At 42.0% G+C, this 14,295-nt stretch overlaps 1 long non-coding RNA gene across 3 annotated transcripts in view; it reads left to right on the forward strand.

Moving 5' to 3' along the window:
- LOC137225866 (uncharacterized) overlaps positions 1–14,295 on the forward strand; it is a 102,426-nt gene that overhangs the window by 7,080 nt on the left and 81,051 nt on the right. The window lies entirely within an intron of this gene.

Below are 14,295 nucleotides of genomic sequence, written 5' to 3' on the forward strand. Positions count from 1 at the left end.
CCTTCAAACAACTGTGTGTTTAGGAAAACTTCCAGTGTTAACCCAAGTCAAACAACATTCCTTTCCACTTCTCCGGAATTTGTAAAAGCTATTTAGGTACTCTTTATAATTCATCAAACACTGACTGAACACCTACTGTATGCCTGGCACCAACAGAATCAAACAAGTAATTTAGCATTCCGAAAGATAATTACTTATCTCGCATTGGCTTATTTCTAATAAGCTTAAGAAGTAATGATCTTCTCATAATAGTAAATTTACACTTTAGACTGGCTTTCCTGAAACACTTTGGCAAAGCGTCATGAACAGACATATGTACAATTGTCCTCTCTTATTCGCGGTTTTGCTTCCTATGCGTTCAGTTAGTCAAAGTCAACTGTGGTCTGAAAATAGTAAGAGGAAAATTCCGTTCAGTGAACAATTAGTTTTAAATTGCAGGCCATCCTGAGTAGCATAATGAAATCTCGCGATGTTCTGAGTAGTGGTTAAATCTCGCGATATCCTGCCCGGGACTTGACTCTTAATTTGCCCGCGTATCAGCTGTTGGTAATTGAGTTAACCTCTCGGTTGTCAGTTCAAGTGTCAGGGTATTGCAGTGCTTGGGTTCAAGTAACCCTTATTTTACTTAATAATGACCCCAAAACGCAAGAGTAGTGATGCTGGCAATTAAGTTATGCGAAAGGGAAGCTGTAAAGTGCTTCCTTTAACTGAAAAGGTGAAAGTCCTCAGCTTAATGAGGAAAGGGAAAATACCGTGTGCTGAGGTAGCTAAGGCCTGTGGTGAGACGGAATCTTCTCTGTGAAATTGTGAAGAAGGAAAAATAAACTCGTGCTGGTTTTGCTGACGCACCTCAAACTGCAAAAGTTATCGCCACAGTTCATGGTAAGTGCTTAGTTAAGTTGGGAAAGGCATTGCGTTTGTACAAGATATTTTGAGAGAGAGACCACGTTCACTTAACTTTTATTACAGTATACTATTATAATTGTTCTATTTTATTATTAGTTGTTGTTGCTAATCTCTCACTGTGTCTAATTTACAAATTAAACTTTATCATAGGTATGCATGTGTATGAAAAAATATAATATAGGGTTTCAGGCATCCACTGGGGGGCTTGAAACGTTTTCCCTGCAAATAAGGGGGGACTACTGTATAAGCAGGATAAAGAGATACGGTCCTTTTAAAAATTATAATTTCTCTAAAAAAAAATTATAATTTCTCATCTCTAGGAAAAGCCTCAAAGGATTCTGAATTTGAAATATTCTTACTTCCCATTAACTTTTCTTGAGGATCCATGTATCCAATTACAAGTTAAATTTACATTCTCTTTAATCCATTTTCGAGGCCTTAAGTATATTCTTAAGATTCTGGTCTTGACAATTTATCATTATTATTTTAATTTAAACAGTAATACATAAGCGTGTGATTCATAGAAACAGAAGTATACGGAAAAGTCACGCTACTCTTAGCAAATGTGTGTTGACCAAGGAGCTAATCCTTGTTAAGACTTGCCAGGTGAGGGCGGCAGAGAGCACTTGCAAAGCACGGGTTAGCTGAGAACCTCAAGGCCTGGTGGTTGCCAGGGAACCCTCAGGGCACTGGGGAACGGGGCAAGATCAATCTGTTGTGAGGAAATTAGCTGAATGGAGAGGCTGGTGACCGGAAGCACTGGCCAGGAGAAACAAGGGAAAGCAACAAGAAATGGCTGAATGCAAAGAGGAAAGAGCTTGGGCCTTGAAGTCACAAAAACCTGACTTCTGACACGAAGTGTGTCACATCAGGCAAAGGGCTTCATTTCATGGTTGGTGCTTTCTGTGTATAAAATGAGTACAGTGATCTATATTACTGTTTCCCGGAATTGATACAGGGTTATAAGACGATGCCTGTAAAGTGCTTACCACGTTGCCTACCAGTGTATGGAAGGGGCTTAACAGATATTGTGAGCTATTATTATTATTTACTGCTGCTGAGGCCAGAGAAGCTGGCAACGTGGAGCTGAGTGCCTGCCTCAGAGAAGGAAATAAACGGGTACCTTGAAGTCAGAGAGGAGAAGGAAGCAAGGCAAAGGGAGCCAGGATGGTGAGGACTCCCCTCACTACGCTTGAGTTGTGCTGATGGCTTATTTGGACACTTAAATCTTTCCTCTAGGGATGTCCACCCATCCCCACCCTGTCTTAGAGATACCTTCTGAGCCCAGTCATTGGTAGCAGCTGCTTTGGAAAGCAGAAGTTCTGATTAAGACCCAGCTATCTGACAAGTGCATTTATTAAATAAGAATGAGAGTGAAAAGTTAATTCCATAGAAAGGCTTCCTTAGGTACACATGGTAGGGCATTGACTGGAGATTGTTAGCTTGTTTATCCAAACAACTGATACTCGGAAGTTACTTTTATTTTTTATTTATGTAAATGGCCCCTTTATTTGCCAAAATGTGAAGCAAGTCCCTCTCTCTTATTCTTAGAGAAGGTGGTAAGGTTTCCACACATCTGAAGACAGATGCCACAGTTTGTGAGATGTGAAATGTTCTGCTTTGTAATGGGAATTATGGGCATTTTTAACTGGACTGTGCTCCAGAGCACTTTTTGTGGCCATAAAATGTTTGTAACCTGGACTAGCCTCCACTTGCTGTAGTTTCAAAGTGGAGAGCCCAGACTTTGTAAAATGTACTTGGGGCCGTTTTGCTGATTGCCTTAGCTGGGCAGTGTAGCTGAGGCCATCCTCTGTGGGGAATGATTTTTCCCACCCTTAACCATCCTGAGATGGAAATGCACATGCCTCAGGATAGAAGAGAGAAACTGCTTTGCTTCAAGGGGACTGATGGCTTAGGGATGGAACTGAGGACATTTTACAGGTGAGTTTGAGCCGGTTCTGGCCACGCAGAAGTCTCCAGGGGCTAGCCTGGGACCCTGAGGTTTGTCTTAGGCCAGCTGTAAGCCCCAAAAGTACCCATTGGTCCCTGCAATGTCAAGCACTCAACTTGAGATTCCTTTAGCACTTAGTCAAGTTTTTATTAAACATCATGGTTTTTCCCATTTTTAATAAATGGCACAGCCATATAAATTCACCCACATGTTCAAGCTGGCAACTTCCCTACTCCTTCCCACTCCAGCATCAAATCCATCAGCAGTACTATCAGTTCTGCCTCCAAAACAGCCAAATCTCAAACCTGTGCTGCTTCCCTTTCCTCTCGGCCCTCCTGACCCCGCATCCACTATTTCCCACCCGGGTTACAGCAGGAGCATCACCACCACTCCCCCCTACTTCTTCTCTTGACTCTTAATCCCCATTCTTTACACAGCAACCTGAGAATTCTTTTTACAGTATAACTGAGGCCAAGTCATTCCCTTCTTAAAACTTTTCAGTTTCCTCAGTGCTTTCGGGATAAAGACCCAAAGATTCAGCATATTCTGCCAGGCTAGGTCTGGACTTGACATGCTTTGGAGAGGTTAGTGCGAGCTGTGGCCTCTGAGAAGAGTGACCTGGGACCCAATTACAGGGCAGTGCAAGGTGACTGTTCAAAGTGTGGGCTGCTGGGCAGGTGACAAGAGACCATGACAGGCTTCTTGGGATTCCTTCTGGAAGGCGACCCAGTAGAAGAATGGACTCCCCATTCCTGTGGGTGGGAGGTATGATAGGACAGTAAAGAAAACGTGACTAATGTCGTGGGAACAGGTTATTGAGGTCTGGGGACATATTGGTGATACACCCAACCTGGGGTAGGAAACAGCTTCCCTGTAAATCAAACCCACCCCCTTTCTCTTAGTCTCAAATTCGAGATCCCAAAATTGTACAACGTATACCTAATAATGGCTTCTGTTTATCAAGTACCTGCTAGGGGGCTGTCTTTATGCTGGGCACTTAACGTATTTGATTATAGCAAACATAATTATTGTTATCTCCATTTAAAAATTTTTTTTTGTTGGAGTGTAACTGCTTTTACAATGTTGTGTTAGTTTCTGCTGTACAGTGAAGTGAATCAGCTATATGTATACATATGTCCCCTCCCTCTTGGACCTTCATATGTGGAAACCCAGGCTCAAAAGTTTACTAAAAGTTAAATGATTGATAAGGCACACACTTTAAAAAATTACCAAATTACCTTTCTTAAGGTAAGAAGGGAAGGGACTGATCTCGTGTTTAACTTATCACCAAATAATGTATCATATAAGACTGAGCGTTTGTTTCTTATCAGTCTCTCACTAGAATGAGAGAGCCCCGTGAGGGCAGGGGCACTGTTTACTTCACGGCTGCCTTCCTAGCACATCCAACAGTGACTGATCACAGCAGTCCTTAAATAGGGATTTGTCCACGGACTGAAGAAATGATTGAAAGAATGAATTTTGACAGCTGCTCTAATTACTCAGTGCATTCGATTCCGAGCTTTACAAAAATAGGAAAAATTATTGTGAATATCTTTGTGTCCACAGATGTGGTTTTGGATATTTTTTCTTATACGCTCCACTCAAGAGCTGCTATTAAAATATAACTATGCCTGTTCAACCAGAGGTTTCCATTAGCAATGAGAATTAATTAAATTATGAGTCATCAGCAGATGACATACTGAGGCAGATTATCCCCCCAACAATTATTGTTTTTTGTTTTCCTAATTATAACAATAACATAATGAAGAACACAAGCTAGATTTATTAACTTTACAAAACAAGGTATGAACTGTTATGAAAAGATTTCCAAGATATATTTTTAGTGGGAAAAAACCCCCAAGATACAGAATAATGTTCATGGTATGCTTCTATCCCAGGGGATAATAATAAGAATAGTTACTGAGAGCTGACTATGTGCCAGGCACTATATTATACCCTCTCATTTAATTTGTTTAACAATATCATGTTGTTAGTACAATACCTCCATTTTAAAGAGTGCTTTTCTTTATTTTAGTTTTTATTTTGAAACAAGCCCAAACTTAGAAAAAGGTTGCAACATGCAAAGTATACACAAACTCATACAGGTACATTTTACGTATATTTACCCTGTATCTACTTATATTAAAAACCATGAGATCATATGAATATCTATAATTCAATTCTTTTTTTATAATGAATTTTATTTTTATTATTTACTTTTTTATTTTTGGCTGCATTGGGTCTTCGTTGCTGTGCGCGGGCTTTCTCTAGTTGTGGTGAGCAGGGGCTACTCTTCATTGTGGTGTGCGGGCTTCTCATTGTGGTGGCTTCTCTTGTTGCGGAGCATGGGATCTAGGTGCGCAGGCTTCAGTAGTTGTGGCACGCAGGCTCAGTAGTTGTGGCTCGTGGGCGCTAGAGTACAGGCTCAGTAGTTGTGGCTCATGGGCTTAGTTGCTCTGCGGCATGTGGGATCTTCCCGGACCAGGGCTCGAACCCATGTCCCCTGCATTGGCAGGCGGATTCTTAACCACTGGACCACCAGGGAAGTCCCTATAATTCAATTCTTATATCAAGTTTTAGTTTTCTCTCCTTTTATATATTTACTTCTCTTTTCCAATAATAAGAATCCTAACTTCAATTGTCCTCAGTGTACTTTTATTTTTTTTTTTTACTAATTGGTTATTACTAGCTCTTAACTTTTAAAAAAATTTTTAAATTTATTTTTGGCTGCGTTGGGTCTTCATTGCTGCACGCGGGCCTTCTCTAGTTGTGGTGAGCAGGGGCTACTCTTTGTTGGGGTGCGTGGGCTTCTCATTGTGGTGGCTTCTCTTGTTGCGGAGCACAGGCTCTAGGCGCACGGGCTTCAGTAGTTGTGGCATGCGCGCTCTAGAGCACAGGCTCAGTGGTTGTGGCGTGGCGTGTGGGATCGCCACAGGCCGTGCTTAGTTGGTCCGCGTCTTGTGGGATCTTCCCGGACCAGGGCTTGTACCCGGGTCCCCTGCATTGGCAGGCGGATTCTTAACCACTGCGCCACCTGGGAAACCCCTCAATATACTTCTTATTAAATTGATCCCCTGCATATAACCAACCTCCTGTCACTTCTACTGTCCCCATCCCTGGCAAGGATGTCTTTCTCTTTCACCAGTCTCCCACACCCCACAGCAGCCCCTCCTGTACCCCCTTTCCTTCCCACCCAGGCTCCACCACCCCTACCAGCACAAAGCTCTGAGACCCTCCTTCCTCTGTGCCCGGCTCTCCCTACTCCACTTAGAATGTGACACTCCATGCCCCCAGCCAACCCCAACACAGCAGGGACAGCTCCCTTTTGCCCATTCAGGGGTAGCCATAAGAAAGTGCTCCTGGGGATCCAAAGTTTTGAAACTGGGTCAAGCTTAACATGTGTTAGCATCTTGGTGGCTCATTTTTGAAAAAAACAGAAGCATGGATGGCCATTTAGCCAGTCATGTGCATGAGGATGAAGCATGGAAGGTGAAAGAAGAAGAAGGAAAAAGAAAGGGAAAAAAAAATTGTATCAGCGAGGAAAATATTTCCTGAGCTGAATCGCAAGCAGCCAAGTCACCACTGATGTCACAACAGTATTGCCAGCTAATAATGGGCTGCTTCTTAACTGTCGGGAAATGCAAACAGCACAACATTAAAATGGTTCTATTTTCTTCCATCCTTACAATAGCAACACAGCAACAGAGTGCTGATCTCCGAAAGACAAAGGCTGTGAAAATAAACATGCACTTGAGCCAGGGGGCACTTAGGTTATGAATTTTCTTTTGAAATATTAGGTAATATATCTAAACTATTCAAACCAACCCGGGACCATCTCTTGAGGTACCAGTCTGAGATCACCCACCAATCTCAAATGGCTCAGCAAAGCTTGTGGTCAGCCAGACAGCTGGGCTTCCTCTTTTCTTCACTTGCTTTGGCTGAGTTGCTTCCAAGGTGTTTCAGAGAGCAACATGCCAGATGCAAAAAAGAGCAGACACCCGGGCCAGGCCTGCATTTTCCTCTAACTGCGTTAACAGGCAGCTGCTTGGCCTCTGGTTCATCTGCCGCAGCCAAAGCCAGGCTAAGTCCTGCTCTTTCTCTGTAATTGCAGGATTGCCTGTGGTTCCTGAGTTGAAAGTTTATCTTTAGTTCTACTCCCTCCCCGTTTTGTTGTTACTTTGCTCATTCCCTTGACTTCATTTTTATCCATATATTTTTCCAACAACGTGTTTTTACCTCATCTCCCTCTCTTTTACTTGTATCATTATTTTTTATTACCTCTGCCCACATCCCTGGCTTCCTCTCTAAGGACTTTGGAAAACCAGGTAAATTTTGTGTCTGTGGAAGAGGCTGAGAGGCAGATCTTTAAACCTAACCCCAGTTTTCTCCTCCCACTTGAGTCCACATAAGGTGACAGCTCTCCTTTCTTGATGCGAATTCTTTCCAGTCCACCAGTAAAGCTGCCCCTTTCAAGAAATGGCTTGACTGAGGATGCACTCAAGGTTCACAACTAACGAACAAAACCTCCTGTTATGAGACTGCAAATTTCCAGGCACTTGTGACCTCATTGTCATAAATACGGACTGTATCTAGCAGTCTTCTACCCCATTCCAGGTTATAGAAGTTCAGTGTTCCCTACCTTAGGACCAGGGAAATCCTGAAAAGACATAGGTTTTGTGATCATGACCAGGAATAGATTATTCTTAGAACAGAGACAAAATGATGAGTCCAAAGGGACTGGGAAATCAACCAATAGGGTCAAATAGGTGTGATACACAACACCCAGAGAGAACCATCCAAACTAAGGCGACCTAGGGCATGCTGGACATTCTCCACTTGTTTCTCTAGTCTACTCTTCGCCACCCTTCTCCGTGTCCCAGGCAGCAGGCTGGCCTTGGACTGGAATGACAGGCTCCTGTGCCCTTTGGCTTCCTGTTAGATTCATCCAGTGGGAAACACAGGAGATCAGGAAGAGGTAGAGGTCCGGGTATTTATTCACTGGCTCCTCTCCATGGGGTCACAGACTGGCTGAATATTCCAGCTCCTGTCATGTGTCTTCTTTCTCTGGTTTCAGTCACCATTCTGTCCTTTGTCGCTTCAGGCCTTGGAGAATAATAGTACCCTTCTATTAGCCCAGGTTACTGCACTACCCCTTCAGATTTCCCTATAACCTGCCAACACCTTTGTTAATAATTCCTTTATTAAACTCTTGTCAAATTAGCCAACTCAAGTGGACCATCTGTTTCCTGCTACTAATTTGATGCTTACACAAGATCTCTGCTTAGGCAAGGCAGAAACAGGTATTTTGGAAAATTGTAATGGGAGATGATCAGGACCCAGCTTCCTGGAAATTGAGGCCCCACAGGTAGGAATTTAAGTTACTCTTGACACAGAGGGACAAAGGAGAAACTTCTTTATTGAAAATTAGTGATGCAGAGAAGTGAATAAATTTACTGACACCTGGAGGTACCAAGCTCAGATTATTGATAATAATGTAAGATTTACTGTGCTTTTATCATAGGCCAGACATTGTGCTATGCTCTTAATACATTATTACATATTAGATTATTTCACCCACTTTACTGGGTGAGAAAACTGGGTGCATTGATCATTGCTGTTTTGTCTACCCAGCATCCCTCCCTCAACATCTTCCAGTAACAAAACTGTTTTCTGCAAGGAACTCATTTTACATGTTTTAGGTAGGGCTAACTTTGGCCTTGCCAGAGTGCACCCCCCATGTGCAATATTTGGTTCAGTGATGAACATGTAACCCAGACAGACCAGTAAATCCTCCTTGAGTTGTTTTTGGTTTTTTTTGTTTGTTTTACAAATTTATTTACTTATTTATTTTTGGCTGCTTTGTGTCTTCATTGCTGTGCACAGGCTTTCTCTAGTTGCGGAGAGCGGGGGCTACTCTTCGTTGCGGTGCATGGGCTTCTCACTGTGGTGGCCTCTCTTGTTGTGGAGCATGGGCTCTAGGCGCATGGGCTTCAGTAGTTGTGGCTCGCGGGCTCTAGAGAGCAGGCTCAGTAGCTGTGGCACATGGGCTTAGTTGCTCCGCGGCATGTGGGATCTTCCCGGACCGGGGTTCGAACCTGTGTCCCCTGCATTGGCAGGTGGATTCTTAACCACTGTGCTGCCAGGGAAGTCCCCTTCCTTGAGTTTTGATATATGAACTTAGGGAAAGAGCTAGAAGGATAATGATGTTAGCTGCCACTTCTCGTGGCCACCTTTCCCTAGGCTTGGAGGAAGCCATCTCCAGTAAGAAATCATACAGTATTATGCAAAGAGAACCAGCGAGAAGAGATAGGTGGAGAAAGCCAAGAGCAAGCCCAGGAGAGATGACCTCATTTCCTCCTGCATCCACTGTCGTCAAGTAGCTTCCATCCCTAGGTTTTTCTTATGAGCCAAAAAATATATTTTTTTTTACTTAATGTCAGCTGAGTTTCTGTTATTTATCATCAAAAATATCCTATAGGGCTTCCCTGGTGGCACAGTGGTTGAGAGTCCGCCTGCCGATGCAGGGGACAGGGGCTCGTGCCCCGGTCCGGGAAGATCCCACATGCCGCGGAGCAGCTGGGCCCGTGAGCCATGGCCGCTGAGCCTGCGCGTCCGGAGCCTGTGCTCCGCAACGGGAGAGGCCACAACAGTGAGAGGCCCGCGTACCGCCAAAAAAAAAAAAAAAAAATCCTATAAATATATTGAGGTTTACTTAGAGATCCTTCAGCTGAGCAGTGATCAAGACGTGTGTGAGGAAACCACCCAAGGTTGGGGAAAGACACTCAAATGGAGCAGGTGGAACCATCCTCAGAGCCCACATAGATTCAGAAATAGTTGGTGATCCCACAAGCCAGAATGAAAAAACTTTCTGATACATGGGACACCATGTAGAGTACTCAGAAATGTATTACATGGTTAGTAGGGAAAAACATCAGTCCTCAACCGTGTTTAGTCCTGCATAACAAACCTTAAACGCAAGCGTTAAAAGGATCAAACTGTTTCTAAGTAACTTAACTATATCCTAGAACAAAGCTCAAGAATACATACAGAAATACAAGAATATGCAGCATCTAAAAATGTAAAGGTCACACTTGCTGGTATCCAATCAAAAATTACCAGGCATGCAAAGAAGTAGGAAAATATAACCCATATGATGGAGAAAAACCAATTAAAACTAACCCAGAATGACACAGATAATAGAACTAAGTAGTCAGGGGTGTGGTAACCACGTGTTCAAGAAAGTAGAGGAAGGCATAAATGTGTTAGGGGAAAAAAACAGATGATGGCATGAAAATGACCCAGATCAAACTCCTAGAGTTGAAAAATACAAGTCTAAAATGAAAAATATACTGAATGCAATTAAGTGCAGATCAGACACTGAAGGATAAAGCATTAGTGAATTCAAAGATATGTCAATAGAGACTATTCAGAATAAAACCCAGAGAGAAAATGACTAAAAAAAATCAGTAGAGCATCAGTGAGTTGTGGGACCAGCCCAAGCAGCCTCCTATACATGTAATTATAGTCCCCAAAGGAAAAGAGAGAAAATAGGGGACAAAAAAAGGATTTGAAGAAATAATGGCTGAAATTTTTCCAAATTCGTTGAAAAATGTAAACATCCAGATCTAAGAAACTCAGTAAACCCTAACGGAAAGAAGCATGGAGAACCCATACCAAAGCATATCATAATCAGATCAGGGAGCCTGTCTCAGTGGCAGCACTCCTGACAGTCATACCTGGCCTTCCAATGAGGGCAACCACAGAGTGTTTTAAAGATGCAGATATTCTTTTTTTAGTTGTTTTTATTTTGTTTTGTTTTGTTTTGTTTTGTTTTTTTGCGGTACGCAGGCCTCTCACTGTTGTGGCCTCTCCCGTTGCGGAGCACAGGCTCCGGACGCGCAGGGTCAGTGGCCATGGCTCACGGGCCCAGCCGCTCAGCGGCATGTGGGATCTTCCCGGACCGGGGCACGAACCCGTGTCCCCTGCATCGGCAGGCGGACCCTCAACCACTGCACCACCAGGGAAGCCCGCCAGATATTCTTAATATCACTAGTTTATCACTCAGTGGCTTAATGAAAGGAATGAATTTTGGGCCATCTAGTGGAACAGAAGTGGAGGGATGGATATGTAAGTTGCACATGGTAAATTCAGTCTAGTAGTCTTATCTCCCTCAGCCTGTGGATTCCCTCCTCCACATCATGCCAAGGAAGCTCTGGCCTGTCATCTCATTAAATGTAGGCCACCACCAAGTCCAAGTTTTAGTCAGTCAACCAAGGAAGATGTTAGAGTCACCTTCAGCTGCACAAGCTAACACATTAAATCTAAAATCTCTAGGGAAGTGCTCTTATATCAGTGAGTTCAACCCAATCTACTGTTATATCTTCTTTGGACAAATGCCCTTAAAATGCACCACTACAAATGTTCCCCATGTTTCTGTTGATACACATAATTAGCAAGGCCTTGAAAGTCCTTGGGGGTATAAGTTATTTTCTCCTAGATCATAGCGCATACCCATTCCCTGGAACGTGCTGGATTTGACCCAGTCCACAGGTTCAGTGGTAAGAGGGGAGGGTTTGGGTAAGTTTTGCAGAGAATGGACATCCCCTTTCAAGGCATTTGCCCCAGAGAAAATTATCACAGGGTTTTCCTAGCAAAAGAAGTATAACAATGGACTAAAAGCTCATGGAAATACATGGCCTTACCACAGACCCATTACTTAGAAAAGGCTGGGCTATTGAAAGCTAGAATGGCTTACCAAAGACTCACGTATGGTGGCAGTTGAGAGACAACAGCCTGCAAAGGTGTTCTGTATGTGCTTTGAATCGGCGACCATTAAATGATGGCATCTCCCCCATAGCCAATATACATAGATCTGAAACCTAAGGAGCAGGAATAAAGGAACAATCGATCCTGAAAAGGGAATTCAAAAATTTATCTCTAGAGAAAACAGAATTTGCTACTATTTTTAAAATAGCTAATAGCCTTCTCTCCATTACTACTAAGAAACAGTGTTCTAAAAAACATTGAACTCCAACTTTAGCTACCTAAAAATGTGGGGGATCTTTATACATATTCAATGTTGTATATTGTAAAATGATTACCTTATAATAAGAGAAATGAGCAAAGATGCCCAAAATGAGCAGTCGAGTACCTGGAAGCAAAACAAAAAATAGGAGAGCCAGAAACAAAATATTACGTGGCATCCCGAATATGTTTTATTAGTTCCCTAGTAAGTTCTCCAGTTCATCCTCCTATTTGATCTACTAATCAAACAGAGAAGCAGTCCTCCTGATGTTATAGGCAGACAAACTACCCTTAGTGTTTAGGGCAGTATTCCAAAGAAATGTTATGAGAAAACAATAGGGAAGGGTCTCTGCATGTAGCCCTTCTTTATAAAGCCTGCAGCACTCTGCTACTACAGTGGTGTGAGGACACACTGCTGAGGTTAAAAGTTAAAGGTCAAGTTGATACTATTCTCTTGGTCCTTTAGTTGACTAAAAATGTTTGCTGAGATGCAAGCAATTAATGAAAAGAATTATGGTTACTTTATTAATATGACTGAACAAATGTCTCTTCAGAATGCAGTTTATCACTCAAAGCATATCATATTGCCTTAAAGTTACTTAGTCACTTTCTGGCCAGAAAGGGCTTCATTATAATAATTCCTTATTAAACTTCTCATTGATATGGGCCCTGATCAGTATGGCCTCCAGCAAAGCAAATCTAGGACTTGGAAAAGTGAACCCCTATGAGTACTAGCTGAACTTACCCAAAACATTGATTTTCAGGCTGCTTCTTCTATTTTGAATTCTAGAAAGCTTGAGAAGGATTTGATAGCCATGCAAATCCTCAAAGAACACCACTAAACCATAAAAATGGCTTTCAAAGGTTTAGAATTAATTGAAAGAATTATTTTCTTTAGGATCTATTTCTTATTTACAAGTCATTTTTAGGGGTTCAAACTTAGGCAACAATGTGACTAACTCTGACTTCATATTGGAAACCATTCATTTATTTGGTAAAGAGTAAACGAGTTCTGTGGGCAATAGGTGAGTGAATAAATTAATCATAAAATCATTTAGCAAGAAAAGAAAGGCTCAGAGAAAATTTGAACCTAGATATTTTTAAAAAGTATGTTCAGGGAGTAGTCATGTCTCTTAACCAGAGCTATGGTAAATAAAGGTATAGCCAAAGCTATGGCAAGCCACGAAGGAAAGCTCTTCTCTTCAAAGGAGAGAGAATTATTGCCTCCACAATCGTGTGGACATAATGGGTGTGGTGCTATGGTCAGGCATCTCCTGCTCACCCAAGGTTCACAAGGTGCACCTCGGTTTGACAAGCAGTTAAAAACTAAATAGATTTAGATACAAACTTTAAAAAAAGATTCATGCAAACAGGCATTCTCGCACTGAACTGGGATTATATATTGGTAAAACCAATCTGTAAGGCAGTTTAGCAAATATATCAAGGGCCTTAAAAGTATGCATGTCCTTTGAATAGGATATTTCACTTTAGCCTAAGAAAATAAGTTTTTTTTTACAATGGTCTTCATAGGAAAGAAAGAAAGGGAGGAAGGGAGGGAGGAAGGAAGGAAGGAAGAAAGAAAGAAAGGAAATGCCCAAGAAAACTGTTAAAGGTTTTTTAAAATTATTAATGCTCAGGAAGGTCTTAGAATAATTTTTCTAGAGTTTTTGTGTTTAAAAATTTTTCTGGAATGAAAAAAAAAATTTTTGTTAAAAAGATTCAGAGTAGCCACCTACCTCAGAGTATTATGAATTCATGATTAAAGAAGCTGATTAAAAACAAGGCACCAGTGCAGTACTGCTCACATAGCATGTTCTTCCAAAATACCCTCCCCCATCTTCTATAATAGCTGCCTGCCTTTCAGTGGCCTGTAGCCTCAAAAAAGTTACGAAACTGTGCCAATGTGTGTTCCATCATCCCTTAATTATTTGTGCCAACTGATGGGAGCTGAAATATGGAAAGCATCAGAAAGATAATCCTAAATTAATTTGTTCTTGGTCTTGGAACACGACCAGACACATGTGTTTAGACATGAATGTATTTACCCCCCACTAAACCTCATACCCTTTCCTCACCACTTCTTGGCTTGGCTCCCACTTACAGCACTGGGGAGGTCCCAGGAACCAAAGAAAATCTGAGCAAGGATTGTCTGGTGATGGAGATTTGGCTCTGAATTGTAGCTATTTGTATGTAGAAACGCAAAAGCATCCATATATAATTGTCCACATATTTATATTTCACATACAGTAGTTGATTTCCCATAGTTCTTTGATTAAAAGGAGAGTTTTATTTGTGCAGAATCCTCCAGATTTGGTGAAAGTGGTGACTGGGGTAATGAAAGAAGTCTTGGCAGGACTGGTTACCTAATTTATGAAACCCAGTGTAAAATAAAAATGTGGGACCTCTTGTTCTAA

The sequence above is a fragment of the Pseudorca crassidens genome, chromosome 6 (genome assembly GCF_039906515.1).
Source record: "Pseudorca crassidens isolate mPseCra1 chromosome 6, mPseCra1.hap1, whole genome shotgun sequence".
Classification (NCBI taxonomy): domain Eukaryota; kingdom Metazoa; phylum Chordata; class Mammalia; order Artiodactyla; family Delphinidae; genus Pseudorca; species Pseudorca crassidens.